Source organism: Anser cygnoides, chromosome 8, assembly GCF_040182565.1.
Source record: "Anser cygnoides isolate HZ-2024a breed goose chromosome 8, Taihu_goose_T2T_genome, whole genome shotgun sequence".
Taxonomy (NCBI): domain Eukaryota; kingdom Metazoa; phylum Chordata; class Aves; order Anseriformes; family Anatidae; genus Anser; species Anser cygnoides.
Window position 1 is genome coordinate 1162558 of NC_089880.1, and position 17591 is coordinate 1180148.

General features: G+C 41.5%; 1 long non-coding RNA gene across 1 annotated transcript; it reads right to left on the bottom strand.

The window, feature by feature from the left end:
• Nucleotides 1–742: 742 nt before the first annotated feature.
• Nucleotides 743–4834, bottom strand: LOC106039486 (uncharacterized). Its single transcript, XR_001209283.3, has 4 exons — nucleotides 3575–4834; nucleotides 3215–3290; nucleotides 2875–3019; nucleotides 743–1196 (listed from the first exon to the last, which is right to left on the bottom strand). It is a non-coding gene; the product is annotated as an uncharacterized lncRNA (long non-coding RNA).
• Nucleotides 4835–17591: the final 12757 nt, after the last annotated feature.

The following is a 17591-nucleotide window of genomic DNA, read 5'->3' on the forward strand; positions in this document are numbered from 1 at the left end:
GGAGAACCCCACCAGAACACTGCAACGGTGCAGGCTGGGCTGGAACCCAGTTCACTAAATAACATGGTTGTTGCAAGGGGCGTATTCTGCTCTTAATTAGTCCATCGCACCTTGTTGACAACAATTTCTTTTAGTATTTCTCTGGCTGTTGTTGAGGTGCCATCCAAAGAACTGCAAAACTATTGTTTCAATGCCAGTCACAATGCCATAAAAAATGACGGCTTCTCAGAGGACATCTTTAATGTTCTTGAATTGCATTACAGATATGATTTCGATAATACGACGAATAAACATTTGGGTCAAATTTAGTCTATTTCTAGCTCATTTAGTTGTAGGTGTTTTTTTTTCCCCACAGTGATAACTTGCAGGGAGAAAAAGAATTCAAGCCAGATCTAATGATTTCAATTAAGTATCTTATATTTCTCCTTTAAAAAAAAAATCCATTCAATTTGCAATGAAATGTTTTAAGGTTAATAGATTACCTCTGAACCCCAAGGAAATCAGGCTTCCTGTGCCTGCCTGTCATTTACTGGAGTGGTTACTTATCTGTCAATATTTCTTCCTTTTTTTCAAGTCCCAGGCCTACTTGATCTTGTCCATTTGGCACTGCTGGAGGAATAACAAGTTTCTTCCCATCATGCACCATTCTGGGATACATCATGACAGAGAAATCTCAAAGCCCAGGTCAATTATAACAGAAGATGTGTAGCACCTCTGCCCCCACAGCGTCTTCTGGGGATCTACTTGGCAAAATGATATAAAACTATTTCCGAAGACTTCCCATGATCTGGCGCTGCTTAGAACTAAGTCACCGGCAAAATGTAAGGAAATATGCACACGCACCACCGCTCACCTTTCTGCTTGTTTACCAGAGTCCACTGCTGTAACATGTGTGGGGAGGGGGCCAGGGCTGGCAGATTTCTCACGGTACAGTAATTACATTTTAATTAAAATTCATTGAATGCAGATGGATTCTTTCCGTATTTCCTCCCACTGATGATTTTAATATTCCCTTGTCAGGTATTATGAGGTAATAGCTGACAGTGAGTTACATGAAGTAATCCTGTAGCTGGTGGTGACTTACATAAAGTAACCAACTTAGCCATTTGTCTTAGGTAAAATATGATCTCCGTCCTCACTTCTTGCCATGGAGTCTGTCACTGGCTCATTGATGTAGTGTTTGTTTACTCTCATTCCTGCAGGAGGAAAAAACATAGTTCATGTATCAAATTACTGTAACTGACTGGAGCACTTTTATTTAAAATAATGTACAGTGATATATTTTTACAGTGTCATTTATCGATTTTCAGGACTTCTAATTTTTACAAGCATATAATCTGAATATCGTTTATCTGAGCATGCAGCTGTAAAAACTACGGTAATATCTGATCTCCTTATAAAAATCAGTGCTTAAGAATAGAATAGAGAAACTAAACCTGAAATTGACTTGATATTTGCAGTATTTTGATAGAAATAAGAAAGAATTTCAGTTTTTTCTTTTTGCTGCAGGCCCTCTAAACACAATCTGACATGTGATGTATTTTTGAAGTCAAAGTTAATAATTCTCTTTACATAAAAAATAAATACTCCCTATTGAATACGCGCTCTAAAATTAGAATTGCATATTTCTAAGTAATATACCTAAGGAAAGTGATTTATTCTAATACAATAATGGCATAGATTTACAAAGCTTGAGTGATACAATGTTTCTCGTTATGGTTGTAAAATATTTGTTGCCACTGTGGGATTTTCTAGATCATTATTTTAAAAAAGGAAAAACCCACTTTGACAGATGAACTGGGGCCATTCTGAGCAAATCACAGATACTTCATATAACAAGGCCTCCAAAGAGGGGAGCACAGACTTATTACTATGGCAACACAGATCAAAACACTGTTTTAGTGGAGAGTTTCCAGTTTTACAATGCAATGATGATTGTTTATAGTACCATTGAAACCAGATTCAGCAAAGGTTCAAGAAATGAGCTGACAAGAGGAAAATCATTATAGATAAACTGGGGATACTTGAATGACATATTGTGGAATCTGTTATTATTTGATCAAATGATGAAATTGTTACACAAAGATGGATAAATAATTGTAGATGATACAGTCTGATGGACCATATTTTGTTAGTAGTGTTATGTTGTGTATATGGAAGATAATTATTGGTTCAGAGTTGCAAAATGCAAAAGTAGTTCTAAGAGTAGAAATTCCTTCTTTTTGAAAAATCCCTGTCTTTTAATTCTCCCTACTAATTTATGAGAAGATTTAAATTTTACAAGTATTTTCCTTCCCAAAGCATTTATTAATACCTACATAATAACAAACATCATCTACACCTCACACTTAGATGGCAGCTCTGGTGGGGTGCTTTTTTCTGAAAGCGCATCCAGCACATGGGCTGGATGATGCGTGTTTAATGCCACAGTAATTTCATTATCAGCTAATCACTACTTCAAGACTGTTTATCCTACAGCAATGAACCTCTTCAAACCTCTCTCAAATGCATGGTGGCAGGACAAGGTGATTCTCTCGTGGCGATAGCCTAGGAGCAGCTCTGGGCTCCCTCCAGCCAGTTTCTGCCTTGTATCTATCTGCTGGCCCAGGGAGTGAGCTGTTTATTAACCTCCTTCCTTGCTCTAACAGTCCTACTGGCTTCAGCATAGGAGCCACAGGAGTCTGGGGACACAGATGCGTTTTCTGTTCAGGATTATTTCTCATGACAAAAGTCATGGATGAAGTTACTGGTTCTGGCTTCCATGCCATTGTTCACCTCAAGATTTTGAGCAAATCATGACCATTCCCCTTCAGCTTCGTGCTGCCCCACTCCTCCTCAACTTTATCTCATTAATGCTTAAAAACCTGAGCTCACCTGTCCGTGTAACCAAGGGCAGTGTGATTAAAGCTTCTGTTCCCACAGCATGAACAAAGAAAGCTCCTGGTGACTTCTCTAGAGGCTGTAGAAGGAAGCCTCTGTACAGGTAGAGACAGAAAAATTGCCTGGCTGAAAAGCAAAGCTGGAAAGAAGAAAGGTAGATGAAGACTGACCCCAGCAAATTTCCTATCAGATAAAAAGTCTGATCATGCCTGAGCACACACCAAGCACAGGTCTGCAGGAAGAAGCTTGCTTTGAAGTTTCTCTTGGTGGGACTGGCTGATGGGGCAGCTCTGAGAGCAGCAGGGCCCCAGGATCACCTGGAACATGGACTTACCTTTCCACCTCCAGAACAGTTTTGTCTGTGCAGCCCTCAAGGTGAAAGTGTCTGTAACTTAGGCTGTTTTTATGCCCTAAAACAAATGAGAGATTTACTTACAGAAGTCTTTGAATATTGGAAAGAAAGTATAGAGTGGATGAAATGTTTTCAGAAGGGTGATTTACTATGTACTTTGTATATTATTGTGGATGGAGAGAATTTGGCTCCTTGCAGAAGTTTGAAGCAAGATTTTGCTTTACATTTGGTATTTCAGATGATGCAGGGAAAGCATTTTCTGGTGTAGTCATACTTGGACCAGAATACAAAACACATCCTTTAGTAAACTGTGAAGATTTAACTTGCTCAAATGACACTTACCCAGCAAATCATGTTGAACTTGGAAGCATTAGAGAGGTCACATTTTTACACAGCTGATCTGCTGCTGAACAATCTCTTTTTAGAATACCTGGGCTTTTTTTTAACACCAGATATAATGCCTCATCCATGAATTACGTTTTCCTGAGTTTATTATGACCATTTCAAGGAAAATTAAGCCACTCCATTAACATCTGAGACAGGAGCACCCTTCAAAAATCCAATCCAGTAGTGCAGTTGAAGGTATTTATTGCTCTTCCCTAATGCACTTGTATTTTCTCTGTCTTGCAAGGACTATTCAGACATCATCATACAAGTAACAAGAGTGTGCTCCTTGTCTCAGCTCCTAAGAAATGGCACTGGCACATACTTAATCATGCAGCAATTATAACCTAAAAGACTTCCCAGAGTACAGATTGAGTCCCCACATGAGGAAGTTGCACGTGTTTTCCACTGACTCCTGTGTGGCCGTACACTCTTTCCTTTTCCATCTAACTTTGCAAACATCTGTCTTCAGCCAAGGAACAGCAGCAAAGATGTCAGCATCTGTTCTGTTCAGCTAAGTATAGCACTGATGTTAAAGTTTTCCAAGATCATCGGTGTCCTACATTATTAATCAAGTGCCTCAGAAATAATTCTCCTGCTGACAGACTATTTATAAAGTCAGTCTCCTATCTTCAGAGTATGGTCAGTGCCTGGCCGTATAGCATGGTGTGTGGATGAAGGCTACTGGGCTGAAATTCAACTGATGAGGACTTCGCTGGTCACTTGGAGGTTATAAGAAGCACCTGGCAGAATTGCCAAGGTAACCACAGGTCCCTCATTGCCCCTTGTTTTTGTCACAGTTACATTTATTCTGGAATGTTCTCCTTCCCTATGAGTCTCCAGGAGTTCATGTAACAACAATGGCAAAGAACATTTATTCCATTTATTCATCCTTGCTTGCCAGTATGTACATCTGGTTATCCAGCTTAGCTGGTTGTCCTGTGTTTTGGGTTATTGCTGCGGGGCCAATGGTAGGCAACATCTGAAGGTTGTGGTCACCTGCTCCTCAACACTCCCTCAGTGAGTGCTTCCTACAGCTCTGCTCTGTGGTGATTATAGGTTACACTGAGGCTAGGGGTAGCAGAGAGATGGTTTCTCTCTTCCTGTGAGATCTCCTAATGGCTGAGATGGCTGAGACAGTGAGGGTACCAGTCATCTCATTTGATGAAGTGGTATACACCAGTACAGAGTCTTTTTTTACATACAGCCCTGCTCCCATTCTCTTGGTCATCAAATCTCCCTGTCTAATCACTGTCTAAGGCCTCTGTGGGACAGTGAAAATTACCTGACCATGATTTTTTCCAAGTCAGTTTAAACAATCTGAAAATACAAGGTTGGATAATCATTTTAATATTAGATAGATACAGCCTTCAAGAAAAAAAAATCATCCAGCATCAGAGTGATGGCCATTGTATAAGACCTTTCCTCAGCTGGCCAAAGAAAGCAATATTATCTGGCTGTAAAATACAAGAGAAAAAGAACAACCCTCTAGCTCAGAAATTTCTCTGTTCTCCTCTTGGTGACTTTCTTCATCTTCACCTCTCAACACCAATTTGTAGCAGCAAGAATGTCTTTAGTATTTTATCTTCAGCCCAAGGTCTTCAGAGTAAGACCTTTGTTTAACAGCAGCTCCCAGATACAAAATAACTCATAAATTTGAAATGCAAAACAGCTTCTAAATTTCAGGGAGCTGCCAAGTGAAAAGGCTTCTGTGAGGTGCAAGGGTGTCTCTGGGGAAGATTGCCTCCAAAGAAGAACAGCACAGAGCCAGGCTTGTGTGGGTTTCTGCTCTCCGTCACTCACATGTATGTTAAGAAATAATTGCCTAGCCTGATCATCTCCATGCTTAGACGTCAGCACAGCTTTAGTCCTACCCAGCTCCCCTGCCACAGGATAAATCCGCTCCATCTATCTCATCTATCAGCTTTGTGTAAGTGCTCTCTGTAACTGTTTTTATCAACAAGCACTGTCAGGTTGAAAAGTAGATGACTTCCCCAAGCGATCTGAAGCATTCAGTGCCACAGCAACATGTTTAATGCTGGATAACCATCCACCTTTCCCTAGTGAATTTTTAATGGCTAGGGCTGCCTTCCATAGTACACCAACCAGAAGGAGCTGTGATTAAGCCCCACACTCTGTGATTTCCATCCAAAATTTTCTGCTCAGCAGTGACAAAATCTTATGTAGTTTTCACTAAACTCCCCTCTAATTTTCCACTGGCTTTTAGTATGTGCAGATAATTCAGAATAAAGCCCCTTGTCACAGTAATATGTATTCTAGCGTAGCACAGAGGAGCTGTTTCACCATGTAAAAGCCATATTGCCAAGCTGTATTATGCTTTATCTGTCACCATGCCAAGAAACATTTAAGAAGGAAGGAAAACAAGGAAAGAGCGTGTGTTGCCAGGCATTCAGTATAGGCCATTTACTATTAAACTGTGGAAAGGTGTTGGAGTTTAAATGCACCCTGGTTTTCTTCTGCTACTAGTAGCAAAAAGCTGAAAGGTTTTGCACTGTTGACCTACTGTTCAATGCAGCTAATTTGGACCTGGACGATCTCACTAGGTCTTTGTGGTTCAGTGGTCTTCTCAGAGCCTCAAGGGTTTTATTCTGTTTGTTTGTTTTCAAAAGGTTTATACCACCCTCAGAAATTGAGGTTTTGGCTTGAGTGACTGGTTTCAGTTTCTGTGAGGATGGATTGCCCAGTCTTCAGGGCCTGGCCCAGTCCTCTTGAGTCCACGATCAGTGTTGTCTGTATGAGTGGGGACAAGGCTCAGTCCATGCAAAACCTCCAAGGTGCAAGTGTCTTGCCATTGTAACGCCCTCATCAACCTGCCAGCCCAAAGCCCTGGAGTTCCTTCTGGTGCTCCCCAAGCAACAAATGGTGCCTCTGAACACAGCTGACTCTCACTGATGGAGAAATGCTGGAAAATAAGAGTAGACTAGTTGTTCCCTTTTGGGGGATACCCATTCATAGGACTGTGTCACCCTTCACATCTGCTTCCTGCCACAGGTGCTGTTTGTGCCATTCCCAGGAAGCACTAGTTCAGCGATGGCCACGGAACAGGGACAGGTCCTCTCTAGGTAAGTGGGCAAAGCAGCTGGCTGCAGTGTCCACGGTCCTGGCATCGGGTAAAACAAATCTTGGCTTCCTCCCTAGAAAGTGGAGTGGCTTCAGCAGGAGAGATCAGGCATATCCTCCGCACAGCCCTGCTCCAGACAGCCAGTGGTCTGCAGGAGGACAGAGGGCTGCCTTTGAGTTCCCAGCTGCAGAGAAGGGGAGAGACCCACAGGTCCTGCCTTTCAGCAAGAAGATCTGATACCAAGCTCCACCAAATAAGTCTTAGTAAGTAGCTGTATTTTTAAGCCGTGACATTACAGGTATTTTTAGTTTGTACAACTCCATGCTTTTATTGTTTTAATTGTTTAATTTCTATATGGTTGCTTTGGGCTGTTGCTGGAGTACTAGCATGTGCTGTTACAGTGTGCTTTTGGAGGAAAAATTCAGATCATGGATTCAGAATAGTGAAAGAGTAGCTTATGAAGAGCACCTCTGCTAGGCTTTGCCTTACTGAAACATGGAGCTATGTGCTTTGCTTCAAAATGTCCCAGAGTCTGATTTAAGTACCGTGCTAAAACCCAGAGTGACAAATGATTATTGCAAAAATGAGGTTGATGAGTGTTGTGTAACAGCTTTGTTATAATGTGATCTACTGTGATCAGGTGTGTTATCCTGTCACTTTAGCATGTGTCATTGTAATGCAGTTTTAATCCAGGGCACAAGGGGATAGAGGTGCCTTTGATTTACAGTTGTTTCCATGTAAGAAGCTTGAGCTACAGGGAGGAAAAACAGAGCTAGAAAAGGTATTGTACTATGAAAGACCCCACTAGGACTTCAAAGAACTTAAAATGTGGGTGAACAGTGCTAAGTGTGGCAACACAGCTACTCTGGACCTCTACAGAGGCTTTGTTGGGGATCAGGGAGAATAAGACTTCTCTTAATGACATGAGCTATGAAGGCTGATGGTGAGGCTGATGCTCTCCCTTCCCATTTCCCTTGTACAGACACTTACAGCAAAGGATTTGACTGATCCGTCCTTTCTCTTTAAGCATTTTGAAAAGATTGTTTCAAAGCAGAAACAAAAGACACAAATAGATGCAATCAGCAGGTCCATCTCTCTTTCACCACCCCCTCACCCCCCCAAATGGTGCTGTCTCACTGACCCTGACAATCATTTTATTGGACCATTCTCGACTGGTCTCTAAGTCTCCCCACCTGGTGCTCCAGTGCTAATTGGTACAATTAGCCTCTCCCTCTCTGGGCTAATTGCTAATGACTGTCTCACTGTTCTCCTGGGAACCAGAAGAAACATGCAAAAGGAGGAGGGCTGCAACCATATACACACCAAGGAAACCTGGAGCTAGGACAGTTTGTTTTGCTGTTCTCATTCCTCTCACGGTCACTCCCACAAAGCACATAACTTTTTCTCTGAACAACATACAACATTTCTCTGGATCATGCTACCAATAAAGCAGCAGGGCTGTTCAGCACCAGGGAGCTGGCTGTAGGATCTGTAGGGCCCATTGTGGCGTTTCAGCACTTGGGCTGCTAATATGCACAAGGTAAAACTCCTTAGCTCTCTGCCCAGGGTCTTTGTAAGACATGTATTATGCAAACACCTGTCTGAAGAATATTGCTGAAAGCTGTTCAGAGGTTTCCAGTAGAAAAAAAAAAAGTTAATATCCAGATTGTTTAAAAGGAGCTGAGAACAAAAGCTGTATTGGCTCTTCAAAAGAATAGTGGTCCCTATAAAAACAAAACTGAAAAAAAAAAAAAAAACACCAAAACCATGCTCTTGGACGTGCTGCATATTTAATATTAATACAAATGTTTGTTTGTGACTACATTTGAAATGGCTTCAGATGACAGGTTGTCCTGAGCAGATAGAGTGCCTTGGAATAGGATTACGATTAGAGTTAGAGTACAGGATTATAAAAGAGAATATTGAAACTCACTTTTCATCCAGGGACCTGACAGTATTTAATACTACCATTGCTTTTTTTTTGAATATGGGAATTAATTGTATAAATTACACTGCTACTCATAAAACATCATCTCATCTCCTGACATGAGTATAACCAGTGTCACAGTCCACATTTTAAAGACAGCTCTGTGGCCAAGCTCTTGGGAAAGAAGAGGAGTAGATAACGATCATCTTTCTAGGGGCAAATCATGTGTTAGCTAACCCGGCTGAAATTAGTAGATGAGGACTGAGGGGGGTTGCTCAGGGATACAACTTTCCAAATACACAAATCCAGATGAGGGCCAGGGAGCTTTCCTCAGTGTGTGTATAGCTCTTGCCATGTTGACAAGTAAACCCAGCTGAGCAGGAGAACGGGCAGCTCAGTGGAAGATGAAGCTAAACCCGAGTGGCATCAGAGCCAGTGTCATATACTCAAAGAGCTTCACCTGCATGGAAATGATTTTGTGTTGTTTAACCTACAGTAAACATCCTACCCCAAAGCTTAGTCAGGGAAAAGGAGGAGTAGAGAGGGAGATCCAGATAGTTTGAACTTGTCAACCTGGAGATCAAACCTCTGTAGACAAGCCCACACAGGACTGTAAAGAGGTGTTTTGTTATTGTGTAGACATTCCATTTATCTACACATATACACTCTGTGTATCACAGACATTCAGTTCAGAAACAGTGGGTTTGTTGTTTAAGTTCTCAAAAAGTACTGCTGAATGTAAACTCTTTTTGTTCAGGTAAGAAAAGCTACGGGAGTTAGAAAAGAGACCTCCATGAAGATGATTTCATGGACCAACCTGGAAAGAGAATACTTCTGGATGAGAGCAGCATGAAGGTATTTGTTATTGTTGAGACTATGTACATGAGCTGGCAGAAATCAAGCCTCTGCCAAGCCTGATAAGGGGCTAGTATCTTCCAAGAGTTGTTGCATTTTCCTAATGAAATGACCTCTTTGAGATGAGGTAGTGTTCATTTCAAGCTATATCATATCTTGCACAGTGCCAGCTTATTCTTTATTTGCTTCAGGTTTGAGCTCATCTTTGCCAAGCTGTGTTCTTGTAAACCTATTCATATATCCAGTCACATCAAGATAGAATTTGTGGATAGACACTGACATTTAGGAAAAAAAAATCAGACCAGGAAAACATCTGCCATGAACAAAGGTTTAAGGAACTATTCTTATCTCATGCAGTACATGGATGGATGGTGCAGGGCACTTAACTGGCTTTGCCATGAACTTTACACTGTGTTGCTTGCATGGGGAAGGCTGTGTGTTGAGGGGGGCAGAGGTTGGTGCAGATGACCTGAAGCAAGAAGGAGGTAGGTTGGACCATTGAAGCACTCAAGTGCCCTTGAGTAAGTGGCTTGACTTGCTTGTTCCTTAGGGTGACCTTGGACAAGGCTCTTAAATTCCTTTTCCTCAGTCAGCCCAGCTGGTAAATTTGTCTGGGGGTGAAGAAACACCAAAATAACATTGAAAAGCCAGCAGTGCCCCTGCATTGCCCTTTCCAGGGTAAACAAGTCATACCCCCAACATTTCCCCCAAGCCCACCATCAGGGAGGGATTTTCAGTGTGTCCTCTATGGAGCCCTGTGGAAAAGTCTGGATGCAACGTGAACTACACAAGTGGTACAGTTGCATATTCAGATGTAGTGCAATGTTTGTTCATCTCTCAAAATGTGTGTACAGTACTGATCACTGTGTTATCTGTGTGCTTACTGCTAAGTAGCAATGCAAAGATTCTTCTCCTTCCCTTCTTCTACATAAACAGCCAAATATACAGTACTTTTTTTCCTCTGTTACCTTTTCCATGATAAAAAAAAAAAATCTAGACATAATAAACCAGTGTGTTCAGCATCTAGTGGAAAGATAATATTATAAGTGTGAAAGATGGTTTTCCTGAAAAAGGACAGTTTTATTCACTGGCTAACAGAAAGCATTAGTTTTACAGTTCAGGGTAGAAACTGCCATAATTCTGGTCATACTGTTTCTTCTGGCAGGGAATAAACTCTCTTTTTTTTTATACCTAGAGGTGAGTTTTTACTCTTTCTCTTTGAATTACACTGGTGGTCATCAGAGTGGTGGTGGAACAAGAGTGTGATGTTGCTGGAGTACTTCGTTTGTAGTTGCTCAAAGCACTGCCACTATAATTCAAAGTGAAGAGAGTAAAACTTACAGCAGGCACTCCAAAATGGAGGACACCGAGGTCTTTGTTTACTGTCCTCGTCCTCCTTCCCTTTGGGCAAAAGCCAGCATCTGACATCTGCATTGCTCGGTACATGGAGTTACCCAGCCAATTATACACCGCTGCAGCACACGAGCCGGCTAAACACACAGGACAAGCATGGGGGACAGGGAAGGAGAAGACTGAAGGAGAGGAGGTGCCCCTGGTGCCTTCTGGGGACACACAGAGTCACTGGCCACATCCTCCCAGTGCAGTGGCTGCTTCCTGTAAAGAATAGCTCTCATCAAGAGCAGTGGAATGACTTAGGAAATAAAAAAATTAGAAAGCACCTGGTATAGACAAAGAGTTGCAAAGCTGTAGGTGGTGTGTCACTGCCGAAAGTCTTGTTGAGATGAAAAGAAAAATGATTTTTTTATCCATTTTTCACCTTTAACCTCAAATTTTGCTCTTTCTATAAAATATTTAAGATTTGTCTTTTCATAACCTTTACTATAAGTCACGAAATTATACTATGTCTGTATTCATAGCAGGATGTGTATTTATATATGATGGATTTGGGTCAAATCAGAAATATAAAAATCCAAAGTTTTCAAGAAATTTGAGCGTTTGTGATGTTATCGTTTACATCTCCCCTTTGTGTTTGTTTTTAGAAAGGATTCCATGGACGGTCATACAATTTGTTATGACCATTCCCAAATACATCATTATTTCAGAAAATTATTCGGTCCTTTTTCTTTATCCACCAGACAAAGTGTGGACGTTCTCCCTTTGGAGCAGTACATCTGCACTTGACACAGATATTCTAATGCATTAAAATAGTGACCTGATCGTGCAAAGAGCTCTTTTGAACAGCTGAGCACAGACCCTCCTTCTACTAATTTTCTTGAAATGAAACCCAGTCAGGTGGCTGGCCTAAGCTGTGCAACATGACAGGAAAAATGTTCCTGTACTTTGTGCTTGATATAGCTCCTGTCTGAGCAGCTAACAACATCAATTCTGTCCTCAGTGATATCTTCATAGAAGGAGATAGTCTATAGATGTGTCTATTCCTAAATCAAGAGAATTACCTCTCTGGATGCTTATGAAAATAATGGCCTTTAGCAGCATATCACTGACAGCATATGTGCATACACAAAACTTTCTTCCAGTGAGAGGTTCCCCTGTTTGTTTGGGGTTTTATTGTGGGTTTTGTTTGTTTGTTTGTTGTTGTACTGTTTGTTTGTTTGTTTTTTAAAAAGCTACTTTATAAGGGGGAAAAAAGCCAAACTTTTCTTTACGGATTACCCAAATATCTCTGTAATTTATGACAGCCCCTTGACACTGGAAGAAATTACATCACATCCACATGAAAGAAAAACAACCTAGTGGAAAGAGTGAGATTAGACATAAACTTGCAAGCTCTGCCTGTAATATGGAGCAACAATACATGAACACACTGTTCTTCGGCTGCTACTCTGGAGAAAGAATGAGGGTAAAATGTGTGAGAGAGCCACAGTTAAATTACTCACTATTAGCCCCTACAGAGTGCTTCCAACCTGTGTTGATATATATATACAGAGAGAGCGAGAATGTCACAGTTAAATTTTTTTTACTAGTATAATGAGGAAAGAGACCAACAGAAGAAGTTCCCTTGGCTAATTTTCTAGCCAGCAGCCACTGCAATGTTCCCACTAGGAGAGACTGAAGAAGTGAGAGAGTGATATAATAAATAATGACTGGCTCTGCTGGTAAGGAGAAATTATCACTGTGCTTGGGGGATCTAAGTATGTGCTCACCCAAGATACACGGAGGGGGAGGGGGCCGGGAGTGCTCTGTCGTGTCTCTAGAAGAACATTCAGCAATGTTTGAATTAAAAAGGACTTCAGCCACCACATTGTCTGTTAAACCAGGGATGGGAAAAGCTGGACAGAGCAGATCTGGATGAGACACATGAAAAGATGACAAAGGAGTTTCAAATCAAAGGTCTTAGCTTAAATCTGCTCTTGAAAAAGGAAGGTTTAAAGCAAAGGTGGGTTCACAGCCAGGCCCAAGGATGCAAGCTCCTAGTGACTTCCCCAGGGAGTGCATTCCCAACCTGTGCCAAAGTTCTTGGTGGGCGGCTCACTGTCTGGGTGAGTTTGAGTCAGGCTAGGGCTGCATCCCGAGTCAGTCCAGTTCAGACTGACAGCGGCAAGGAAAAAAGTGAAAAGAGAGAGTTACACCATTCCTGTATTTAACTTCTGCCTTGGGGAAAGCAATGACAGGAACACTGGGGAAAAATTTTCGACTGCAGTGAGGGCTGGGGTAGCATTTGGAGGCTGCAGTAACTGGTGTGGCACAAGAGTTTGTATGTCACAAAACTTGCATTTTGTCAGCACCAGCTTTTCACCCTGGAGTTTTATAAGAGTGGCTGAGGAGACTGTGCTCAGCTTGAGGTCTAATCTCCATGAGCTGTTCTTGTGAGAAATAACACTGACATGGTTCAACTCTGGCTGTAATGGCTCCTCCAGCATAGAAATTATCTACGTATTTTAAAACCTGAAAGGCTTTTTTTCTTTATTATGGATTAAAAGGAGGAGCAAACCAAGATAAAGTCTCATCTACACAGCTGAATGCTATGAGCATGTGTCTATGTGTTTCTGTTCAAAGCTCTGTCTAGCAACATGGCACTTGCCCCTGCAGGCAGGCGTAGTCTTTAGAAACAGAAAGGTGCAGTTCAGAGAAAAGGTCTCTTACAGGAAAGAAAAGAAGTGTTACGGCTTAGCCAAACACAAATTATTAGGCTCGGGGTAGGGCAGCAGGGTAAGATGCAGTGGTCTGTTATCCAGATGTCAGATCAGATGGTCAAATGGTTTTGCCTACCCTTAACTAAACTTCACGGAAAAAGTCCTATAAGTTGTATTTGCTAAAATCCTTTACCTTCAATGGTGAAAGAGTGAGGTCAGTTGTTCTTGTGAGATTTGTGCTATTTTAGTAAAAAAATCTCCTTAGAAAGGCTTGGATAATTCTGAAGCCATCTAACCTGAATTAGACTCCTGTCTCAGGCTTGCATTGCACTAATTTAAACCCTATAGCAAATAGGGGGTTCTTTCCCCATTTCCAAAAATAATATGCTACTTTCTGCATTTGCACATATATTGTCTTACATACAGAAATAAATAATGTGGTATTTAGTATGATTTAGTTGATTTAAATGAATGCAACTTTCACATAAAGAATTTAATAGTCTGCTTTCTAGACTGCATTTCAAGCTTTTTCACAAAAGAAATGCAGCACCCTTTTTTTGTGCTTCAGCGTCATGAAAATTTGCATGGTGAGATGCATTTCTCACCACAAGCCGACTGCAAATTGTATTTGAAATGGAAAATATCAATTAAATAAGCCTTTCTGAACTGCCTGGTGACAGCTGCCACACTGCTGAATGATGATGACACTTATGATATCAACAGATTCAGGCCCTGGCACTGGAGATTACAAAACACTATCTAGCCACTTAAATACTGGTTTAACAAACAAATTAATATCAGAATTCCAATCATTAAAGACCGAAATGTTCGCTAGAGAAGCCTTTTCCCCATGAGCACACCCAGTAACATCTACTGCGGTGCTGGTTTTGTTCAACAGTGTCAAAACCATTTGTGAAGTAGTGCAGGGCCAAAATAAAAGGGCTGACTGCTCAGATAGGCAAAGTCACCCTGGGAATACAGGGATGTTTTGAGGGTCTGAGGCTGAGGAGGACTGCTCTTGGCTGGTCCAGCCAAGGGGCTTGCCCTGGCTAAGGGCACAGGGCTGCCCCCCACCATCTCAGCCCCAGCACAGCAGGCATCAGGAGGCAAGGTGGACATAAGGAGAAGATGAGTGTGCTTTCAACTGAACCAAATTTCCTTAGCCCATTTGCTGAAGCCAGATTTTCTTTTGAATGAATGTAGCAGGTTTGAGTGAAGATGCTGTTGTGTGTTTTCCCCAGGCTGCAGTTCCTGGGCTGAAGTGAAAGACCCCAGACTTGCCAGTGAAGAGACTTCAGCCAGGACCCTGAGCATCCCTGGTGGACAGTGTGCCTGCAGAGCTGATGGCTGTTGTCGGTAGGCTATTTGCCCTGTGGTGGTTTTTTTTTGTTTGTTTATTTTAATTTTTACTGAGTTTATAATATCTTGGATTTAGTCCCCAATAAAATATTTTTTTTTCTTGGTTAATTATTGAAAATCTTTGGAAATCAGGTAGAATTATTCCTGTTTCCAAACGCCCTGTGACCTGCAGCGAAAGGGTGGGCATTGTTACAGTGTATGGTATATTGGAAAAAGAAGTCGTTTAGTAAAAGCAAAAATTGCACCACTAACAATGAAACATAACATTAACAACTGCCCCATTTCTCTAGCATATCATTTTTTTTCTATATGCCTTTGACACTCTTGCACACAAAAAATCCCACGTAGACACAAGGCATGGTCTGGGGTGCCTGTGCCAACACATGCAATGTGCATGATCCAGCTCCTTCAGAGTCTCAGGGGAAGCATGGCCTTGGTATTGTTTTTACGAATAGCAGATGCACTGCGTATTTAATATGAGCAGTGTGCCTAGTCACGTCTAGTGTACAGTACATAGGTTAATAATATAAACTAGACCCTGAGAAATACAGCTATTGTAATCTTTTCATTATTTATCCATTCTAATCTCTATTAGGAGACTATGTATAATTTATTTTTTATTTCTGCAATGAATAATATAACTAAGATCTCGTTAGGTTTTTTATTTGAAAATTCTGTTTTAAAGCACTCTGTTGAATAACATTGGCTATATATATATTTTATAATAAAAGTGAAAATAATATGCAAAGCTTTTGTACTGGAATGCATATTAGGAAGGCCTTTAATACCGTGGTATGCCTGACACTCAGGAGAAGATTCAAGAGCTGCTGTAGCTGTGCAAGCACTGAGACCTTAGAGTTGTATGGCCCAGCACCAAAGACCTGAATACTCATGCTAAATTGTTTGATTTCTGGGCTTTTAAAATCCTGTTTCAAATTTCTTCTCCTCAGATTCTACAGATTGTGCCCCTTATAAGTGTCGTTGCTGCCATCAGAACTGCTTATTTTGCCAACGGAATTTAAATGACATTGGCACGAGCACTCCTTGCCTTAATGTTGCGGCCTGGAAAAGGCAGAATCCCCAGTTGGAAAAGGGTGAGTAAGAGATGCTCTGATCCAAGAAATGTGATCCAGGAACCAAGGCTTTTGCAAACATCCCCCTCACTAGTCCTGAGCCCATGTCTCAATATGCGTGGAGCTTCCCAGAAGGTACAATGCTCAGGGCTGGCTGCACAGCAAGGGTGTGTCTGGAGGCAGATAGCCTTCAAAATGACAGCTCCTCTTCAAAGATGCAAGTTCCTAAGTATTAATAATCCTAGTCTGAGGATCTCATAAAACAAAATCCCAGCAAATTCTGTGGAGTGACAGATGAAAATAAAAAGGGCAGCCTCCATCAGTAGGGAGCCCATTAAAGGGGAGTGGATCCAGGGGCAATGCAGAAGGACAAGGACAGAAATATGCCATCCCAGTCTCAGTCCTGAGAGATGCACGCCTCAAGCAGCCCTCCCTCCAGCAGGCCTGTGCTACAGTCCTGGCTGCCACGGAGGAAACAGCTCCCTGCTCTGCCCCCTGCACTGAGCTGCTATCAGCCTGCACTCTCCTGGGGAGCTCAGATCTGTTTGTAGGAAGCCTGTCTCAACTCCCCAAAAGAGGCAGCAAGAAGACAGTCTGCTCCAAATCTTGTTCTTGAGAGTTCTTCCTCTCATGTAATGCTAGCTGTCATCCCCATGGGTATTTATCCCTCTGGAAAAACAAAGCTGAGTAAAAGAAATGGGGCAATTATGGTCCTATGGGATTTATTTACTGAATTAGAGGACTAGTGCAACCTATTAAATATGAGTCCTGTTGATTTGGAGGCACATGACTGCAAAATTAATTTGGTGTACAGTAAGGTTAGCTCCCTGCCTTTCAAAATTCCATGCATGATTGTGAAGAGACAGTGTTGGTCCATCTTAAGTCAGGATTAAAATTTTTCAGGATGTACAAGTTTAATTCCTCTGCAGTCTCCCTGCTCCCCTCCCTCCCCTACACTTTAGAGCAGCAGGCATATACAGTAATGGAGAACAGCTGTATAGTTTAAGGAAAAGCCAAGAGGTTTGGAAACCAAGTGAGCAACCCTCCCTGCTCCCTGCCTCAGAGAAGAGAAGACATTGTGCCCATGGATGTAGGGCCCTAGGGTGGTTTTAAATTAGCTGAAGACTCTACTTCAGTGTGAAGTTTGGCAGCAAGAACAGTGTGGTAAAACACATATTACCACTTCCCTACATTATAGTTAATCACTATTTTCTGGAATGGTTAAATAGCCATTCCCCTCCCAGAGAATAATTACTGCTATTTGTGTTTATAATTTAGTATACACCTGAAAAATATGCTATAAAATATCAGGGGGTTCCCTTTAATACTGGTGTTCCATTTACAAACTGTCACATTTATAATGCGTCTTTAATCTTCTGTGGTCTGCTAGAATTTTATATTAAAGTCTGCTTTGTGCTTTAAATATTAAAGATTCTGCAGTACTTCAAAAGGTGATAATGCCTGATGCTCTGGTGGTGCTTAAATCTCAACAGCTAAATATATTGAGGAATGTTCGGTGGCCCTGGCTTAATTAAACATGTATGTGTATTTTCAAACGCAATCTTTTTCTGCTTGTTAGGTTTTTGACAAACCTCCAAACAGGTCCAGGTGGAACAAAGCATGT